Source organism: Furipterus horrens, unplaced genomic scaffold (genome assembly GCF_987537825.1).
Source record: "Furipterus horrens unplaced genomic scaffold, mFurHor1.1.pri manual_scaffold_4, whole genome shotgun sequence".
Classification (NCBI taxonomy): Eukaryota; Metazoa; Chordata; class Mammalia; order Chiroptera; family Furipteridae; genus Furipterus; species Furipterus horrens.
In genome coordinates this window covers 96,806,962-96,829,469 of record NW_028327174.1, presented here as the reverse complement: position 1 = coordinate 96,829,469, position 22,508 = coordinate 96,806,962, and the positions used below count along the sequence as shown (strand labels likewise).

At 35.8% G+C, this 22,508-nt stretch overlaps 1 protein-coding gene and 1 pseudogene across 9 annotated transcripts in view; one reads left to right on the top strand and one right to left on the bottom strand.

The window, feature by feature from the left end:
- WNK1 (WNK lysine deficient protein kinase 1) overlaps positions 1-22,508 on the top strand; it is a 139,953-nt gene that overhangs the window by 16,725 nt on the left and 100,720 nt on the right. The gene's annotated exons all lie outside the window — the stretch shown is intronic.
- LOC150012486 (large ribosomal subunit protein uL1 pseudogene) lies at positions 545-1,209 on the bottom strand (annotated as a pseudogene).

The window sequence follows — 22,508 nt, the reverse complement described above, 5'->3', positions numbered from 1 at the left end:
CCACTTATCAATATTATCTTAAAAATTTTCTCATTGGTTTATATTTTATTTCTTAAGAACATTACTCCATATGCTTGACAATGAATTGTATGTCCTCTTTTGTCTTTTGATATATTTTTTTTCTAATTTCAGGTGTTTTACTGTCCTAATCAATTTTCATAAATTACTTTTGTGAAGATTTTATGTTTTTTAGAGAGAGGGAAGAGAGGGAAAAAAAGAGGGAGAGAAATATCATTGTGGGAGAGAGCCATTAATCAGTTGCCTCTCAAATATGCCCTGACTGGGGACCGAACCTGCAACCCATGCATGTACCCTGACTGGGAATCCAACTGGTGACCTTTCACTTTGCAGAACAGTGCCCAACCAACTGAGCTACACAGGTCAGGGCTTTCATAAATTCTTTACATCAAAATTAATGATCCTTTGTTGTATTTTTGGCAAATCTTTTTCAGTGCTCAGAATCGACTGTTAACAATACAATATTCTTTTCTTCATAATACTTAATTTTTTAAAATTATAGCAATATGGTTTATTAAACTGTGCCTTAGTACAGGCACTGGGGCTTGCCCATGGTGCTCTTCATGTGTAAAGCCCAGATGTTCTGCCAGTTCTTTCTAGCAATCACACTGGAAATTGACAGCTTAAGTAGATGTCGTACACAAGCTCATCAACATCTGTCATCTTCACATGGCCCAACTGCCACTGCCAGACACAGCACCTTCTTCATCTGGAACTTGCTGGTAGATTTAACTTGATTGACTTTGGCCACCATTTCTCATAGTGAGGCAGCAAGGAAGGGAACTTGCCAGCCTTATTCAGGCCTGGGCCCAGGATTCGTGGGATCTGCGGATCTGCTTGATTAGGGACTCTGAAGCCAAAATGGCATTATATTTCTTGGCCAGCATCTTGATCAGTTTCTTATTCTTGCTGAGCTGCTTCAGTACTTTGATTTTCCACATGGGGGGTAGTCACAGCCTTGGCCTCCTTACAGTGCTGCTGGTCCACCAGAACACATATGGAGAACTTGGGCAAAGAAGTGGACTTAAACCTGACAGTGCCTGAGAAGCGTTTGTCCTTCCGAGGGTCACCATTCTTCAAGCTGATCTATAGATCCACCCGCTCCAAAAACTTTCTGGCACTCGCGCTGGTTCCCATGCAGGATTCCCGCACCACCTCATAGAGGGTGTCCTAGAAGACTTCGCTGCTCATGGTTCCTTATGCTGCAAAAACATGAAAAGAGCAAGACTGATTTTTTTTAGAGCAGTTTTAGGTTTACAACAAAGTTGAGATGGAGGTACAGAGATTTCCCACAGACTCCTTGCTCTCCCCCACATGCTACCCTCAGCCTCCCCAATATCAGCATCACTCACCAGAACAGTAATTTTTATTTTTTAAACCAGGTATGGACCTACGCTGATACATCATATTCATCCATCTCTCACCCTCACCCCTGGCAATTACTAATCTTTGTTACTGTCTCCATATGCTTGCCTTTTCCAGGATGCCATGTAGCTGGGATCATGCAGTACATGAAGCCTTTTCATATTGTCTTCTTTTGCTTAGTAAATGCAGAAAAATTAACCAGTAATCCTGTGTTTGAGTCAGTGTTGACTAAAATGTTTACCAAGACTAGTCACACAGAGTAGATGCTCATTCAGAAGTGCTGAAGATAAAAGATTGGACTAAATGACCCTTTTACTACTACTACTTTGTGATTTGTTGAGAATTGTGTGCATACTTATAATTATACCCATTCCATGATGTGCAGTGTTACTTTTAGTTACTGTTCTTATTTGATAATATCAGTCAGCATCTGTGCCTTCCATTTGCAGTTTTTAAATAGCTGAGGAATTAAGATTTGTTTCTGCACAAGATTTTGCCATGTAATTAGATATTTGTGTTACTTTGGGCCAAAGATAGTCTACTAGAATTTTGAGATGGAGCTAGATACGGTCTACCATGGAATTATTACCCAGCTTTGTAATTTCTCAAGTATTATGATATTAATACTTCATTTGAAGAGAAGTAGTGAAATCTAAGCTTGCTTTAATGTATGGTATGTCTTTTGAAATGACAAGTGGTTAATATTTAGTATCAAAGTATACCATAGCTGCATGGTAGCTACTTTAAAAAATAATTTACCACAAACTTTAGACTGTTTAGCTTCCAGAAATTTACAATATTTTTTCATCTGTTTTTGCGTCCTTTTGAGATATGGCAGAATTGTACTATTAAATTTAAACTGTGAGTGGTACTTAATTTTGAGTCGTAGCCACAGGTAAATATAACTCAAACATAATTCAAAATTTTTGGCGATATATATCTTCTTGTTAGTTGCTTTAGAAGGATTTCAAGCCTCACTTCTTATTTAGTGCTCTAGCTAGAAATCTGTAAGTAGCTGGCTCATGGTTTCCTAATGAGTTAAATTAAGTTGAAATTTATCTTCCAACTTAAGTGATTCCACATCTTTGCTTAAAATTAGGGTTAAGTATTGTTTTAATTGTTTACTTGAACTCTGGATACCAGAAGAGGGCTATTATAATATTTAATATTTAGATTGGGTTCTTGAGTTTTTAGAAAATCTTATAAAGATGTTAAGATTTGTGCAGATACGCTAGTGGTAAGATTTTTAAAATGAGATATTAAATATAACATAAACCTAGAAAAGTGAACATATTGTTACTACTTGATTATCACACTAGGCTATCAATTTGTTATTAAAAAGTGATTTTGGAAATTGGAAGGAAACACCATGCTAACACTTGCGATTAGTGCTTAAGATTACGAATGACTTAATAAAATAATATGGGACAGGACATGTTCACTTTTTAAAGAAATTAACATAACCAAGCTACAGAAAAAATGGAAGATTTTAAGAAAAGACCCACTAGATTAATATTCTTTAAACAACAGATAAAGTCTGATTTTCACCGCCAACCGCAAACCCCCTCAGTTCAGAAGGACAGCATTCTCTTCTGTTAAAACTGCCATTGACTATGTTTCTCTTAACAGTGGTGATCATATTGTTACTTTCTTTTCTTTGTTTGGGTGTGAAGGATACTGTACCTCAGTCAGCCTTTAGTTCATCCCTGAATTTGTTTGGAATTATTATGTACTTCACTGATTTGACTAGTCATCATTAGTCTCAAAGTCAGAAGAAATAACTTCATATCTGACATTTTCAATGTTCTTTTTTTAAAATTCATTGAATTTTTTTTTTTTTTTTTTTTTTTTTTTTTTTTTTTTTAGTGAGAGAGAGAGGAAGGGAGAGAGAAAGAAACATTGATTTGTTCCACTTACTTATGCATTCATTGGTTGATTCTTGTATATGCCCTGACTGGCGATCAAACCCACAACCTTGACAAATTGGGACAACGCTCTTACCAACTGAGCTACCCAGCCAGGGCTGTTCTTTCTTTCTTATTAAATATTTTATTGTTTATGCTATTACAGTTGTCCCAATTTTCCCATTTGTCCCCCTCCACTCAGCCACCCTCCCCCACTTCCTCAGGCATTCCCCACACTGTTGTCTATGTTCTTGGGTCATGTATATATGTTCTTTAGCTAATCCTTTCACCTTCTTTCAACCAGTCTCCCCCTCCTCCCTCCCCTCTTATGCCATTTCTAATGTTTAGTAATTTTAAAATCTGGAAATTTGTTGGTAATTATTAACAGAATGGTTTAAGTGTAAACAGAAGTTCTTCATAGAAATAATTTGAGGTACCTTTTTTGGGTTCTTTGCAAGTAATGTTATGACTTTATTATGGATATCAGGAAAGAATGTAGAAATAAATCTTCACTTCATTTATGAAGTAGTGATAATCTGACCCCCACTTGCAGTGTTTAATTTTTTTAGCTCTTTGTAGAGAGATCATCTTTGTTTAGACTTTAGTCCTTACATGCTTCTTTTCTTCAGTTTTTGGTAAAGATTTATTTGTCAGGAGATGGAAATAAATTAATTTTGCATAAACTTAGAAGTTTTACTGTTTTAAATGAGACCTCTTAAAATATTTATAATGTCTAATACTGAGTAATATGCACAGATTACAAAATATGCTCTTTAGATTTTATTGTACTTTGCTTTTAAAATTTGGACAGAATATAGAAATTCAGAAAATTTTAGTTAAATTATAGCCCCAGACATGCACTTTCAAAGGTAGTTGAAAGGCATTTTCAAAGGTGTTGCATTCCTGAAAGTAATGTATTGCATGCACTGCTGAGCATAATGTGAAAAGAAAAGTGCCATAAAAAGCTAAGTACCAAGTAACTAGCTGGAAAAAGCTTTTAATGGGAAAGCTGGTATGGTCATTAATGTGGTAGAATAGTACTTGAGGAAATGGTTCCCTGTGTTAAAATGCAATTTCTTTCGATTACTAGAAACCAAAATAGGAAATTCAGAATTGGCAATTAAATGCTGATACCGGCTTTTTTTAAAGTGCTTTTCTGCAGTCCATTTTAGTGCAAAAAGAGTTAGGACAGGAGACTTGGTTTTCTAATGCTAACTATAGAAGAATGACCTTGGGTAAGTATGTTGTCTTACTACTAAGTAAAGTGAGTGGTAGAATTATGTTTAAGGATCTTTTCAGCTTATCTTGAACAGTCTAAAAGGAGGATTTTTACTTTGATTCAGTCTCATTTCTCCTACTACTCCTGTAGTTACTAAATGTATATAGTAGATTTACTCTGAATAGACTACTTTGCAGTGGCTTTCAAACTCCTTTAAGTGAGACACATTTTAAGAAATAAATTTTACATTATGACCTAGTATATGCACACATGAAAAAACAGAAGTTTTACAAATTACTTACCCTATTAGTGGTGAGTTATATTTTCTATTGTTTTATTTTTTTTTAAAGGTTATTTACAATCCACTCTTTGAAAAACACTTCATTTAGAGTATGCACTTGAAGTTAGACCTGTTTTTTACTTAACTAGTTAAAAAAATTAAGCAACAAGATTAAATATTTGCCACAAAATGAAAATATAACATCTATTTGAATTTTAGCTCCTGCCATTATTTGTAAATCATAATACAAGCTCCGAACAATGGTCATTCGTAGGAAGGAACAAATGATGATGATTTTAAATAATAGCTTTAGTTAGGCATATGTAAAGTTTGACAGTTGCTGGCTTTCAGTGTAAATAATTTAATGATTTGTTTTATTTCTGCTTTTTATTATTTAGTTCCTTATTAATAGACACAATACTGGCATTAGCTATAACAAACCAGTGGGACTAAAATTTGCAAGCACCTTTTTGTATTTGAGTTTGAGAAAGGTATTTTGTGATTTATTTCAGTTTGCTTTTGTATTCTAACTGTGAAGATAAATTCTGTAAAAAACTTGACAGTCTTCTAGTTCTGTCGAATTCCTTTGAGTTCTTAAGGGATTTGTGTCTTTTTATTTTCTTTTATTTTTTTAATTATATTTTATTGATTATATTTTTATAGCTGTCCCAATTTTTCTCCCTTTGCCCCCCTTACCCAGCACCCCCACTCTCTCAGGCAGCCCCCACACCGTTGTTCATGTCCATGGGTCATGCATTTAAGTTCTTGGGCTATATTCCATTTCCTGTACTGTACCGTACATCTCCATGGCTCTTCTGTAACTACCTATTTGTCCTTCTTAATCCCCTCAGCTCTTCACCCATTCCCCCATATCCCCCTACCATCTGGCAACCATCAAAATGGTCTTTGTATCCATTCTGCCTCTGTTCCTCTTGTTTGCTTAGATTGTTTTTTTAGATTCAATTGTTGATAGTTATGTATTTCTTGCCATTTTAAAATATTGTTCATAGTTTTGATCTTTTTCTTAAATAAGTCTCTTTAACATTTCATATAATAATGGTTTGGTGATGATGAACTCCTTAATTTTTTTCTTGTCTAAGCAGCTGTTTATCTGCGCTTCGATTCTAAATGATAGCTATGTTGGGAAGAGCGATCTTGGCTGTAGGTCCTTGTAGATTGATGGAGTCTCAGATATGGCACCCATATGACAGCTCCGTGGCTCTTCGAGGGGGAGAGCTCAGAAAAGGGACAATGGCCTTTGCCTGCCTTTCTGTCTGGAGAAAGCTGTCCCCCAGCTCCTGCCTTGATGCCAGACACTTCAGTTTCTCTCTGTATGCTACCAGTGCCTTTCCTTTCAAGCTGCTATCCTGGTGCTGGAGCTCAGAGGGAGTGACTAAGTAAGTCCATGTGTGGGTTCTTTAAGAGGAACTGCTTGGAACTCTAGCAGTTTCTTTCACCGACCCAATCCCCGCTGGTTTTTGCGGCCAGAAGTTATGGGGACTTATCTTATTGGCACTGGAACCCCGGGCTGGGGTCCTGGTGTGAGGCTGGGACTCTTACCTCCCAAGATAATCCCTCCCGAATTTTTATCTATCACACGTGGATGTGGGACCAGCTTATTCCATCTCTGCCCCCTCTCCCAGTCTGGATCTGTGTGGTTTCTTTAATTCCATAGTTGTCAGACCTCCATTCAACTCAGTTTCTGTTGGTTCGAGGTGATGGTTGTTCTCTATTTTAGTTGTAATTTTGATGTGGCTTGCAAGGAGTCAAGCCATGTTTACCTGTGCCGCCATTTTGACCAGAAGTTTGGATTTGTGTCATTTTAAATCTAAGGATTAAAGTAAGGTTTTCTGGAAATACTAATATTTGCGTGACCTTGGTCATCGCACCTAAATTCTGAGCCTTTTTCCTCATCTGAAAAGAACTTGTTTACTTGATTGAATTACTTTAAATTATAAAGAAATAACAAAAAATGAGGTACACTCATAGTACGGTGTAAAATTTTACATAATTTTAAGTCATTATTATAGACTTGATGTTGAAAATTTAACTTCTGAGGTTTTGGCTTAAAGTGACACTAAAAGTTCATGACCTCATTATCATTTGTTTTAGACTCTGATTCCTGAATTCTGTGAGAAAATAATAGAAGCAGTGACATTCCTATTTAATCTAGCAAGTCTCTAACAGTGCCATCTACTTTTGTGGTACATGATCTCATTACATTCTCTAAGTAACCCTATACATAGTATGTTGTCTGTTTGTTGGAATATAATGTTTTTAAAATCAGGGATCCTCATGGGGCTTAGTTGTATATCACTGAATAAGTCACTTCGGGATTCCTTATTTGTGAAGTTGATTAGAATTTAAAAATCTAATCAAAATCCAAGGAAAACATGATAGAAATAAAATTGTAATGAGAGACTTTATCTTAATGTCACTAATCATCAGAGAAATGAAAAAATAATATTTTTATCTATGACAAATTAAGTTGATTAAAAAATAAATGTCTTAAATCAGCATTCTAATAAAATATGTGTACCACATATATGATTTAAATTTTCTAGTAGCCACATTTTTAAAAAATCAGGTGGAATTAATTATATATATATATATCTATATATATTTACTCATGTTCTTTCTTAGTTGGACTTTCTCAAATTTTGTTTTTCAGTTACAGTTGACAGTCAATATTATATTGGGTTGGCCAAAAAGTTCTTTCTTTTTTTTCCCCCTGTAAGATTGTTCTGGTTGTGCTTAGTTATCTCTAACTCTTTTGTAACAATTTTGTTAGATTGTACTTGACAGCTGTCATACCAGCAAGCATTAAAATAAATTACCAAATAGCTGAATTTTTGTGTAGCCATTTTAATATTGAAGATGGAGGAAAATATGCAATGTTTTCTGCATGTTATGCTTTATTATTTCAAGAAAGGTACAAATGCAACTGAAAATTTGTGCATTGTATGGAGAAGGTGCTATGACTGATCGAATGTGTCAAAAGTGGTTTGTGAAGTTTCTCAATGGAGATTTCTCATTGGACAATGCTCCATGGTTGGGTAGACCAGTTGAAGTTGACCATGATCAACTAGAGACATTAATTGAGAACAAGCAACACTACCATGAGGGAGATAGCTGACATACTCAAATCAATAAAGTTATTGGTGAAAATGAAAAACGGGTCTTATTTTATGGAAAAAACCATATGGATTTTTTGGCCAACCCAATATTAGCTTTGGCATAGGGCTTTGACATTTATATAACTTCTGAAGTGATCCCCCTGATAAGTCTAGTGCCCATCTGACACCATACATAGTTATTACAGTATTATTGATTGTATTCCCTATGCTGTACTTTACATCCCAGTGACTATTTTGTAACTTCCCATTTGTACTTATTAATCCCTTCATCTTTTTCAGCCAACCCTCAAACTCCCCTCCCAACTGTCAGCCATCAGTTTGTTCTCTGTATCTGTGAATATGTTTCTGTTCTGTTTATTTTGTTCTTTAGATTCCACATATAAGTAAAATTATATGGTGTTTGTCTTTCTCTGACTGATTTCATTCAGCATAATATCCTCTAGATTCATCTATGTTTTCAAAAATGGTAAGAATCATTCTTTTTTATGTCCAAGTAATATTCTCTTATATTATATATGTGTACCACAACTTCTTTAACCACTTGTCTATTGATGGACACTTAGGTTGTTTCCATACTCCTCGCTATTATAAATAATGCTGCAGAATATAGGGGTACATATATCTTATAGAATTACTGTTTTGGATTTCTTTGCTTAAATATCCAGAAATTGAATTGTTGGGTTATGAGGCAATTTTATTTTTAAGTTTTTGAGGCATTTCAAGACTTTTCCATAGAGGCTGCACCAATTTGCAGTGCCATTAACCAGGCAAGAATGTTTCCTTTTTACCACATCTGCATCAACACTTGGTTATTGATTTATTGATGATAGCCATTCTGACAGGTGTGCGGTGATAATCTCATTGTGGTTTCAATATGCATTTCTCTGATGATTAGTGACATTGATTGTCTTCATATGTCTATTAGGCATCTATATATCCTCTTTGGAGAAGTGTCTACTTAGGTCTTCTGTTTATTTTTAAATTGGATTATTTGGGGCGGGTGTATTACGTTGTATGAGTTCTTTATATATTTTGGCTCAAGATGTCTTTTGATTTCTTTCTTGATCTCATTCTTAACCCATTCATTGTTTAACAGCATGTTATTTAGTCTCTGTGGTTAGGTGTTTTTTACCTTCTTATAATTGATTTCTTTTTTCATACTGTTGTGGTTGGAGAAGATCCTTGATATAATTTCAGTCTAAATTATTGAAACTTGTTCTGTGGCTTAACATGGACTCTCCTGGAAAATAGTACATGTGCACTGGAAAAGAATGTATATTCTTCTGCTTTGAGGTGAAATGCTCTTTTATTATTCATTCTTCTACCCTGTGTCTTTTGACTGGAGCATTTAATCCATTTATATTTAAAGTAATTATTGGTAGGCAGGTAATTATTGCTATTTTATTTATGATCTTTTTCCTCTCTTTCTTAAAGAAATCTCTCTATCATTTCTTGCAATATTGGTTGGTGGTGATCTCCTTCAGCTTTTTCTTGTCTGGGAAGCTCTTTATCTCATTTGATTCTAAATGGTAGCCTTGATGGGTAGAGTAATCTTGTCTGTAATTCCTTGCTTTTTATCACTTTGAATATTTCATGGCAATCATTTCTGGCCTGAAAAGTTTCTGTTGAGAAATCAGCTAACAATCTTATGGGAGCTCCCTTGTAGATAAGTAACTGATTTTCTCTTGCTGCCTTTAAGATTCTTTCTTTCTTTAACCTTTGGCATTTTAATTATGATGTATCTTGGTGTGGCTCTATTTGGGTTCATCTTGTTTGGGATTCTCTGTGCTACCTGAACTTTTGTTTCTATTTCCTTCACCAGGTTAGGGAAGTTTTCCATCATTATATTTTCAAATAGGTTTTCAATTTCTTTCTTTATTCTCCTTGTGGTACCCCTATTAAGCGAATGTTGGTATGCTTGGTGTTGTCCCAGGGATTCCTTTAACTATTCTCATTTTCTCAATTTTTTTTTTCTTTTTGCTGTTCTGATTGGGTGTTTTCTGTACCTTGTCTTCTAAATTGCTGATTTAGTTCTCTGCTTTATCTACTCTTTGGTGATTTCTTCTAGTGTATTTTTCACTTCAGTTATTGTACTCCTTCATTCCTTACTTGTTCTTTTTTTTATTGTTTTTATGTCCTTTTTTTATGTTTACAATCTCTTTGTTGAAGTTATCCCTTGAGTTCATCTCTTTTTTCCTTAAGTTCATTGAGCACCCTTATAACTAGTGTTATAACTAGATTGCTTAACTTCATTTCATTCTGTTCTTTTTCTGGAGTTTTGATCTGTTTCCTTTGGGACATGTTTCTATATCTTTTCATTTTGGCTGCCTCTCTCTGTTTGGTTCTACATATAAGGTAGATCTGCTAGTCTCCCACTCTTGGTAGGGTGGTTTTATGTAGTAGATGTCCTGTGGGGCCTGGGCCCAGTTGTGCATTCTCACCATGTTCATCTGAGCTGGGTGCTCCAGGAGTGTCCCTTGTATAGCAGGTCTTCGAATAATGTTTTGTCATAATGTTGATGAGATACCATAGGAACTTAACTCTTGTTTACATCAATTAGCCTATAGTAAAATTAGTTTTGTTACCTGTTGTTTCAGTTAAAGTGACAGAACCCATTTTACTACATTGAGGATTTATTGTACTTGAATAACTATACCTTTCATCAATACAAAATATGCAGTCTCAATTTTTTATTTAAATTCCCTATTTTATGTAGTCATTCTTTTATTAGCACTTATCTCATTTATTTCTGCATCCTCTTCCTTCCTGCATCATTTTAATTTAGATGTGTTTCTTAGCTAGATTTAAAAGGAGGAAAAACAAAGTCTGTTGCAAAGGTCTCTTTTTAATAGAGACCATTAACCTATTCACATTCATAGTGATAACTGGTATGTATGGAATCAGTCTTCTTCCTGCTTTCTAAGTGTTTATTTCTGTCTTTCTTTTCTTCAGCCTGATTTTCTTTGATGCCTCTTTATCCCTAGTGCTCTGTATATTATATATTTGTTATTGTTCAAGTGATTACCCTAAAATTTATTTTGAAATCTAACATTTTAGAACTAGGTTATTGTAAAAAATAGTACAGTTTTCCTTATTTCTTAGGTGGGCGTTGTATAATGAAAAGAGCGTAGACTTTAAATCAAGATGGGTTGTGCTTGTATCTTGGTTTGGCTTTGCTACTTTTTGATGATAACTCACTTTTGTCTCTGTCTCCATCCTTAAACAGTACCTACCTCACAGAGGTATTGTTAGGTTTACCTGTGTTGATGTATATACAGCACTGGCACACATTAAGGACTCAATAAATCATTATTAGCTGTCAGTAATTAACAAAAGCTTGAAACTGCATTAGTTAGCATAGTTATTGGGGGTCCCACTAATTGCCTGCTTCTTAGTCTGTATTTGCTTTCATATTGTTTGAAGAAATTCATTTTTATTATTTTTATAATTCTGTTTTCATTATTCTGTAATGTGTGTGGGCTGCTCTATATACAAACTCAAGTCTGTCTTCTGTTCAGCTGAGTTTTCTACTTTTATTTTGACCTTTGTTTGTGTATTTCTTCTTTTTCTCGTTCAAGCCTCTCCTCAGCCTCTGGACAGGTTCAACCAAAAAATGTTAACATCTTGGACAGTGTGGTGATGTCATGGGTATCTGAATGCTTTAATTACATCTTTTGTGTGTGTGTATGTGTATGTGTGTGTGTGTGTGTGTGTGTGTGTGTGTGTGTGTGTGTGTGTGATTTGGGTGTGAGGGATAGTGTATCCGTCAGGGTTCTCCAGAGAAAAGACTAGGAGATATCCATACCACCATGCAATTCTTCAACACCACCTGGGTGTCCTACAATTAAACTCAGATCTGACTTTATCTCCAGGTGTGCTCCCACTCCCACCTAAGACACCAGTTGCAAGTCCAGATTATTACTTATGCTTCTGTGGCTGGCTATAAATTAGAGGTTTGATGGGTTTGATTAATTTGCCAGAGCAGCTCACAGAATTTAGGAAAACGTTTACTATATTTCTGGTTTATTAAAATGATATAACTCAGGAACATCCAGGTAGAAGAGATGCATAGGCAAGGTATGGGGGAGGGGCATGGAGCTTCCATGCCCTCTCCAGTGTGCTGCTTCCCTGCGTCTCTACATGTTCACCAACCTGGAAACTCTCTGAACCCAGTCCTTTTGGGGTTTTATGGAGGCTTCATTACATAGACATGTTTGACTAAATTATTGGCCATTGGTTATTGGACTCAATCTCTAGCCCCTCTCTTTTCCCCAGGAGGTTGAGAAGTGGTTGATACTCTTTAAGTCTAACATTTTAATCACATGGGTGGTTTCCCTAACAATCAGCCACCATTCTTAGGTTACCTAGAGGCTTTCCAAAAGTCACATCATAAACATAGTAAAAGATAGTTTTTAAATTGTTCTCATTACTTAGGAAGTTCCAAAGCTTTTAAGAACTCTGTGCCAAATACATATTTCTTATTGTAAATCACATCACATATTATGGATTTATTTCATTTCAAGGAATAAGCTTCTGTGATTATTGGGGCTGACAGGTCTGAAATCCACAGGGCAGGGCTGGCCATCAGATTGTAAACTTTTGTAGGACTGATACTGCAATCTTGAGACAGAATTTCTTCTTCCTAGAAAGCTCAGTTTTGCTCTTTAGTGCCTTTCAAATGATTGGCAAGACCCAGTCAATTATTGAGGATAGTCTCGTAGTTACTTTAAAGTCGACTAATGGTAGGTAGTAACCATATCTACAAAATACCTTTACAGCAATATCTAGGTTGGTGTTTGAATGAGTAAGTGGGTCCTATAGCCAAGTGGACACATTAAACCGTCATAGATGGTTTGTCCTTACCAATCGATTGTCCTATAAAAACAAATGTTAATTGTGTGTAATACTACATGGAAATTAAACACTATCCAGATTGTTAGTAAAATATAATTTATAGTTATACCTTGCTAACATGGGAAGTCAATCTGTGAACTCATTAATTAATTCTAAAAGTTTGAGGTTCATTCGTTGACTTTGAAGTGAAAAAGGCCAATAATGTTAGTAGTGGAAATGACTGTTCCTAGAATAGTCAGCAAAAGCTGATGCGCACCCAGTGTCTGAAATATATTACATACAGAAGAAAAACCTATTTTAAAATGGATGAGCCAGTATTAAATGCTCAACATCTGTTTGGTGTCAATAATATGTTAAGACTTTAACCTTTGTTTATTAACAGTTTCTCTGGGACTACTTATTAATTGAATGCTCAGAGATGAAGGCCGCATATTCTCTTCAATTAAGACATAATAGCCCTGGCTGTGTGACTCAGTGCATTGAGTGCTGGACTGGCAACCAAGAGGTCGCCAGTTCAACTCCCAGTCAGGGCACATGTCTGGGTTGCAGACCAGGTCCCCAGTTAGGGGATGTGCAAGTGTCAACCTCTCTCGATTGCATCGGTGTTTCTCTCTTTCTCCTCCCCCCCCAAAAAAAACAAATAAATAAATCTCTAAAATAAAAAAGACATAATAGTGAAAGAGAATACTGAGCTTACACAACGTCTTTGTTGGTGAAATCAGGGGTGAAGGAAAGGGTAGTGAAACTGCAATCAAAATAGATTGGGAGGTTAGAACATAAGATTTATAGGCAGCTCATAACTTCAGGAGAGGGTACATCTTTTTGTTAATGGCACCAGACAGGGCTGCTGATTTATGATAAGATTCATAAATCTGGAGAAAGCTAAGCATAAAAGCCCAGTGGTTTTCCATTCTAGTTATTAAGTGAGAAGCATGACAGTGTACCATGTTATAGATAGTCACATTAGAGAATAAAATAAAAACCACAGACTGTTTTGCTGTTAAAATTAATCAAGCATAACCTGTAGCCAGTATAGTATGCTGTGGTAAATGATACACGCTACTAGTCATAAAATTTAGTTTCTGTCCTCAATTCTGCTACCTATATTAGTCTTCTTTCTCTATTCAGTGTTCAGGTTAATTGTATCACTTTTGCCTTCCATTTCGCGAGGTAGAAAATGCGTGGTTATAACTCAGCTCTGTCTCATCCCATTTCATTAAACCCTATGTTTTTTGTCTCAGAAATGTCTCTTTTCTGTTCTCTACTGTCATCTCTATTGCCTTAGTTTAGGCCATCATCTCATGTTGATGTTTTGATAATTGAAACTGTTCAGTTTTCAGCTGTGTCACCGCTGTGAATGTACCCACATTACCCCATCCAATCATACTTATAAATCTGCCATTTTCTATACTGCCACCAAACTGATTTTTATGAAACAAAACTTCATGTTTCATTCATGTTAATTGCTATTGCCTAAAGTTGCATTTTCCTGGCTAACATTTGGAAGTTGAGATTGAAGATTGCATATTATAGGTTTGTAAGAAGACCTGCATTGTAGAAACCTGTTTTACTTAGTTTTACCAGTGTTTTCCAAATGTTATTTGATACTGTTGTTGGTACGTGTTATGTCTTTTAACATGCCAGAACAGTGTTCTGTGTGACATCATTTTGTGAAATCCTGGCCTGTTACAAGATAAAGTCTTAAATTCCTTAGTTTGGCCAGGTTTTTAAATCTTGCCCCAGCCAACATTTTTAGCTCTATCTCCTTCCTACCTTAAACACACTCACTAGCAGTTATTCAAAGAACACAGAATGAGGATATGCTCTCAGTGTAGACACTAAAGATCAAGAAGCCTTTCTTTACCATTATATTGCAAATAGCCTTTGCAGAGGCCTGTGGTAGTACTTTTTGTGTTACTTTTGCTTTGATAAAGTATCTTCCGAAAGCACTGAGTTCAGGATGTTTTTGGCTGCAAGGAGCAGAAAAATCTAATTTTAATCAATAAAACTTATTAATCTTTCTTACAAGGTAGGGCATTTCCAGTTGGTTGATTTAGTTATGTCATTAAAAATCTCTTTGCCATTCTCATCATGTATTTCAGACTAATACCCCTATTGTCTCATTCCCAAGTATCACATGCATCCTGGAAGGCATTCGGCAGCAGAAAAACAGTTTCTTTCAAGTTGTTTGATGTCTCACTGGCCAGAGTTGTGGTCATGTCCATGCTTAAATCAAGCACTGGAAATGAGACCTCTGTGATTGGCTTAGGAAAATCATTTATTTTCCTTAGACTGGAAATGGGGCCTACCTTTCCTCTTGCACAGGACTGATACTTGGACCAAATAAGTGATTATGGTTTGGGAAGTCAAGGGGGTTGGGGAATGGCTGGTAGACAGTCCACAATGCCTGCTGTTTAACTCAGTCTTGAGGGATGGGGAGGAAGTAAGAGAGTAGAAGGAAACAACTTTTTGGACATACTGATCTCTAACGTGAGTTTTGTGGACAAGGGGATATTATTAGTAGGGAGACGTTTCCTTATCCTCATTGCTGCAGGTTTTTATTTTTCTTTGTAAGAATAAAAACGATTTATAACATATTTCCCTTGGAATCTGTCGTGACCTATGTATGTATGTATATATATATGTATGTATGTATAAAAGCTATGTCATGGACTTATTTAAAAGTAACATGTAGCTACCAGTTTAGTTGAATGAAACATGTTCTGTGAGATAAAAGCCTTATAGGAAATTATCAATCACTGTCTTATGGTGACAGATCTTTTGATGTCCCATACATTAGTGTTAACGTTTTGTTTTGTTTTTTTAACTTTGGGAGATATTAATTTACAGCCTAAGTGTTATTTTGTTTAGTTTTTATTCTCTCTCTCATTCCTTTCTTCTTCTCTTACTCCCTCCCTCTCTCTCTTCCTTATCTTTATTTTCTTTTCTCTTTTTTTTTTTGGAATGGAACTTGAGTATATCTTTTGGTTCTCTCTCTGCCTAATCTTGTTTTAATTTAGAGATGAAGATGCAGAAGTCCAAAAAGATTAAATGATTTTCTCCAGATCACTTTGCCTAATAGAGCTAGGTTTGGAAGTCAGATTGTTTAGGGAAATGAATTGCAGCTGTAGTGGAAAACTGAGGGAAGTTGTTATATTAAGATTCTATAGACAATTCTCTTGTGATCTTTTTAAACCCAAAAGAACCCGATATTTTTGAAAGGAGTATAAAAATGTTTTTGTTAGGATTGGTGTGTTATTGTAAATGTTATGTATGTCACAGTACCATAGTATATGGTAATTAAGTAGCACAATTGGAAAATAAATTTATAAGTGTCAGTAACAGATCTTTACTATGGCTTAACAAAATTGTGAACAAATAATAAAAGATCTTTCTTATAACCAAAAAAAAAAAAAAGAGAGAGAGATAATTTCCACATGACTAGTGAGGCCTATCTGGAAATTTTCAAGTGTATACATAAAATTTTAACGATATCAGAATCCTGTTACAAATTTTGGTTCTTTGGAACGCTATGTGATAAGAACTTTGTGTAAAACATAGTTTTTACCTTACCTAACACCTGGTTCTGTGCTTTTCTATAATTTTTGGTTTAAGTTTATATGTGACCCAAGAGATATTATGAGAGAGCTTCTTAAAGTATATACAAAACATTTGTTTAGTTTTTTCTGTACAGTGGTTCTAACCTACTTTCTGTTTCTCTAGATTTGCCTTTTCCAGACATAATGCAATATATATATATATATATTCTTTTGTGCCTAGCTTTAATTAGCATAATGTTTCAAGATTCATTCATGGTGTAGAATGTATCAGTTCTTCATTCTTTTTTTCTGGTTGAGTAATACTTCATTGTATGGATATACCTCGTTTTATTTATTCATTAGTTGACTGACATTTGTGTTGTTTTACACTTTTTTGGTTATTATGAATCATGCTGCTATAAACATTAACATACTAGTTTTTATTTGGACATATACTTTAATGTCTCTTGGGCAGCAGATACTTAAGACTAAAATTGTTAGGCTATATGGCAACTGATACTTAATCTTTTGAGGGACTGCCATTCTGTTTTCTAAAGTGGCTGTGTCATTTTATGTTCCTATCAACAAAGAAGGAGGGTTTTAGTTTCTCTTTATCCTTGTCAATACTTGTCTTTTTATATCTCTTTAATTTTACCCTTTAGTGGGTATGCAGGTGAAGTGGTAATCTTACTGTGATTTTGATTGTATTTCCCTAATGAGTAGTGATATTGAGCATCTTTGTGGTCATTTGTAGATCTTTTCAGATCCTTTGCACATTAAAAAAATTGGATTGTCTTTATTATGCTGTAGCAGTTCTCTATATAGTCTGGTTACAAGTCCTTTCTCAGAGATAACGATTTACAACCATTTTCGCCCATTCTGTGGGTTGTTGCTTCATTTTTTTTTTAAAGTATATTTTGTTGATTATGTTGTTACAGTTGTCCGATGTTCCCCCTTTTCCCTCCTCCACCTGGTACCCCTCATTCCCTCCAGCAACATCCCCTCCATAGTTCATGTCCATGAGGTGTGCATGTAAGTTCTTTGGCTTCTCCCTTTCCTGTATGATTCTTAACATCCCTCTGTCTATTTTGTTCCTACCAATTATACTTCGTAATTCCTGTACCTTTTCTCTCATTCTCCCTTTCCCACTCACCTGATAACCCTCCAGAGAACCTCCATATCTGTGATTCTGTTCCTGTTCTGGTTTGCTTAGTTTGTTTTTGTTTTTGTTTTTGTCTTTATATTCAGTTGTTGATAATTGTGAATTTGTTGTCATTTTAATGATCATAGTTTTGATATTCTTTTTCTTAAGTAAGTCCCTTTGACATTTCATGTAATAAGGGCTTGGTGATGATGAACTCCTTTAGCTTTACTAGTCTGAGAAGCACTTTATCTGTCCTTTGATTCTAAATGATTAAGCTTTGCTGGATGGAGTAGTAATCTAGATTGTAGGTCCTTGCTTTTCATCATATTGAATACTTGCCAGTCCCATCCTGCCTCCAAAGTTCCTTTTGAGAAATCAGTTCAGAGTCTTATGGGAATTCCTTTGTAGGTAACTCTGCTTTTCTCTTGCTGCTTTTAAGATTCTCTTCATCTTTAACCTTTGGGATTTTAATTACAATGTGTCTTGGTGTGGGCCTCCTTGTGTCCAACTTGTTTGGGACTCTGCTTTCTGGACTTGTATGTCTATTTTGTTCACCAAATTAGGGATGTTTTCTTTCATTATTTTTTCAAATAACTTTTCGGTTTCTTGCTCTTTCTCTTCTCCTTTCAGCACCCCTATGATTTAAATGTTGGTACGTTTGAAGTTGTCCCAGAGGCTCTTTAGCATATTCTTGCTTTTTTGGATTCCTTTTTTTCTTGCTGTTCTGAATGAATTCTTTTTTTTTCCCTTAAGTTTTAAATCATTGTTTTGATTCTCATCTTCACCCACTCCACTGTTGGTTCCCTGTAAATTTTTTAAAGTTTCACTTAATGTAACATTCATTCCTGCCTATGTCTAGTTTAGGCTGTTCGAAGTACCTAATGAGTTCATTGAGCATTCTGATGACCAGTGTTTAGAACTCTGCATTTGATATGTTGGCTGTCTCTGTTTTGTTTAGTTCTTTTTCTGGATTTTTGTTCTGTTCTTTCATTTGAGTCATATTTCTGTGTCTCCTTATTTTGGCGGGCTCCCTGTGTTAGTTTCTATGTATTAGGTAGAGCTGCTTTGACTCCCTGCCTTAGTAGTGTGGCCTATTGTAGAAAAGCGCACTGTTAAGTTGGATGGGGCAGAGCCGTAGGTAATCTCTAGGGTGGGATAACCCATGTGAACCTGGTCAATGGAGTCTTCGATATGGTGTTGCTGCTCTGTGTCTCTGTGGTGAGGAGGGCTCAGAAAGAGGTCAGTGCTGCTGCCTGGTCTCTGGAGTTTTGTCTGGGAGGAAACTGTTCCCTGGCATTTGCCCTTATGCCAGACACTTCAGTTTCTTCCCATATGCTTCTGGTGCCCTTCCAGCTGCTTCCCTGGTGCTGAAGCCCAGAGGGAGGGAGTCTACATAAGTCCTGAATCCATTGCGGCCTCTTTAAGAGGAGACTCCTGAGAATCTCCAGTTTCTTCTGCCACTCCAACCCCCACTGGTTTTTACAGCCAGAAGTTATGGGGACTTATCTTCCTGACAATGGAACCCTGAGCTTGGTGTTCCGATGTGGTGCTGGGATCCCTTGCTCTCAAAGTATCCTTCCCAAATTTCTATCCACCACACATGGGTGTGAGACCGCCCATTCTACATCTACATCTCCGTCTTTGCCCCTCCTTTCTGTGTGGGTGAATGTTCATTAATTCATTAGTTATCAGACTTCCATACAGCCCGGTTTTCTGATGATCCTGGGAGATATTTGTAGTCTAGGTGTAATTTTTGCTATGATTGTGAGAGGAGGTGAGTCATGTTTACCTATGCCTCCATCTTGACCAGAAGTCCTGTAATAATATTTTTGTGGTAAAATTATAACATAAAATAAAGCATTTTGTCATTTTTATGTATATAATTCAGTGGTATTAACTACACTCAAAATATTTTGGAACTATTACTGCTTTCCAGAACTTTTCATCATTCCAAATTGAAACTTTGTACCCATTAAACAGAGGGAAGTGTGTTCTAGTTCCTGCATTTCCTTTTTCTTTGAGGTAATCTCCCATACCACCTCCTTTTTTTCTTTTTGGTGGGGTGGGGAATTTAACTTCGTAGATTCTTCTCAAGTGTCATGATTTCCTTTTGATATTTAAGAATGAGGCTTACTTTGAGCTCTGAATATGGGTGAGCTTGTTAATTCTGACTTCACTCTCCCATGAATAATCAAGGAGCCCCTAAAATAATAAAAAGTGAGGAATTTTGTTTGGGATGCTAACTTTAAATGCCTTGCCAGTTGCTTTGACTTCTTAAGAGTAGAATCATTATTTTTTCCCCTCCAACCAAGGTTAACCTCTTGGCTGAGCATTTTGTTGTGTGCAAACAAGCAAAGGGACTTTGATTAGTTTCACCAACATTTTTTATTTCTTTTACTCTCATGTCTTATTTCTGTTTTACTGGGTCTCAGTCTTTTTGAGGAAAGAGTTTTCTCCCCTCTTAGGTACCCTTTACCTATATTCTAGTTTATTACTTCTTGGGCCAGAGTGTCACCATTTGCATTTAGTATTTATTTCCATAGCTTTCTTGGGTTATCATGTTGTAGTGTCTGGAGGGAAAGTAAGTAACAGTAGTAAGATGTTTATACTGCCATCTTGAGTTGGAACCCTCTGTAAACTTTTTGAATGATGTTAATGATGTGAATCACATTTCTATATGGTGTGACAAGCTTGTTCCTTGGTATCAATTGTGTAGCTCTTTGGTTGTTTCCTTAGAAAAGCTGGAAATTCAGTGTGTGTGCGGGGAAGGGGAGTTTCAAGATGGTGGCTGACCAGCATTTCCAAATACATCTTTTCTTCTTCTGAGTAAAATAATCATGAAATCAAGAATGAATGAAAACGCCTAACATTACTACAAATTAAAATGAATAGACATATACACAGAACTGGAAATGAATGGTACTAATGATGAGTCAGATTGAGCCAGTTAGAGAAATACAATGTAAAGTTCAGCACATAGAATATATGATAGATCAAGTTTTGTTTTTTGAAATGGTGACCACCAGCAGAAAAAAAATCTTTATCCCCATTATTTGTTCTATAGTCAGACGTGTGCAACCATCAGCTTCACCCATCCTTATATGAAATGAACTAAATGTCCATTTGCCATGCCTCTGGTGTATCCCTCACAAATATTCTATATGTTTTCGTATCCATGGATGTGGTGGTGGGAGAGGGCACGCACATGGTACTGATATTGTGCATGTAGTGTACTTGGGCATTGTTATCCAAAATTTGGTACATATACTTCTATAGATAAAAGACACTTCTAAGCAATATATGAGCAATTTAATATCCAGCAATACTAATTGGCTAGGAGGGGTGGTAAAAGACTCACATTTAGACACGTTCTTGCAAACTTAATGAACTTCAAGGATCGGCGGAATGGCATCTTATAAATACCTTTGTAGAGAAATATAGTTATCTACTAAAGATCTAAAATCAGACTCTTTACTCCAGAATAGATACCAGAAGGAATATGGCATCTATTTGGTTTAAAGGTACTACTACATTATTGAAACAAGAATTAAGGCATTAAGAATTAGTCACTTTATAATGACTGACATTATGTATGAAATGGTTAAAATAGGAAATGTGGCTATAATGGGGACGTAAATGTCACTTTATTGTGACCAACAGTCTGTGGCATCAAAAAAGAAACAATAATCAGTCTCCAGATTAACAACAAGAAGTAGGTCGGAAACGCGGTAAAATGTTTTGAATTCAAATGTAAGGCACTCTAAAGATCCTTATACTAGATGTAAGTTAAATAATGTTTTTGGACAACCTTTATTTTTAAGTGAGATGGTTTTTAAAACATTTTTAAATTTATTTTTTAGAGAGGGAGAGAAACATCATTGATTGGCTGCCTCTTACACACCCCCAACCGGGGACCTGGCTCTAAACTCAGGCATGTGCCCTGACCAGCAACAGAACCAGGGACATTTTGGTTCTCAGGCTGGCAGTCAAACCACTGAGCCACACTAGCTAGGGCTGTTGTTGGACAACTTAAAGTAAGCACTGATAGAAATAAATAAGTTATCTTCCATGCTATTGTGAGAAGACATGAAAAAAAATTATTCTGTCATATGTTAGGTTGAATCATATGAGATAGCCTATATTCAACCATTATGACTGGCAAAAATCACAATTTTGGTTTACCTGTATAATGTGGTTCATTGTATTTCCTTAAAAAAAAATATCCTGAAGCCCTGGCCAGGTGACTCATTTGGTTGGAGCATCATCCCATTCACCAAAGGGTTGCGGTTTCATTCCAGGTAAGGGCACACACCTAGGCTGTAGGTTCAATCCCCAGTCAGGGGTGCATAGAGAGGCAACCAATCAATCAATTCTCTCTCTCTCTCTCTCACTCTCTCTCTCTCTCTCCCTCTCCCCTCTCTAACACAAACCAATAAACATATTCTTGGTTGAGCATTAAAAATAAATTCTGAAGTCCCCACACTCCTGTCTCCTTTTGAGTTTCTCAGGTGTAAGTGCCACACCATTTCGCATACTTGGAATTGTGTATGCTTTAGCATGGTGCTTAATAATCCTATATGTAATTTCATTAAGAATCTGTTTTGGTAGAGCTGACCTTAGGAGGAATAACATACTGATTGATAATACAGAGTTTCATTATCATTGATAATATAGTTGCTTTGACTTGTTGCTGAAACCATGATACTAAAATCTGATTGCATTTCAATCTTTTTCCTTCTAGAAATACAAGAAGGCAATAGAAAAAAATCCTTTACTTGGCTTTCATTTACTCTTTGAATATAAGTCTGAAAGTATAGGGAATTAGAACTGATCTTTTATGGCAGTTCAGAGGTTAAAGGGTAGAGTTTAATGGTTAGGACTGGGGAATTATATTTGTTTCTAAGTGAAGGTATTATGATTCTACATAAACTTAAACTTATTTGCCCAGGTGGATAGTAAACAAGATACTTTTGAAGCAGCAACTGATGTACTACTTTTCAACAGAAAAAATTCCCAACCAGCCTAAGTCCAAATATAAAACATAGTAA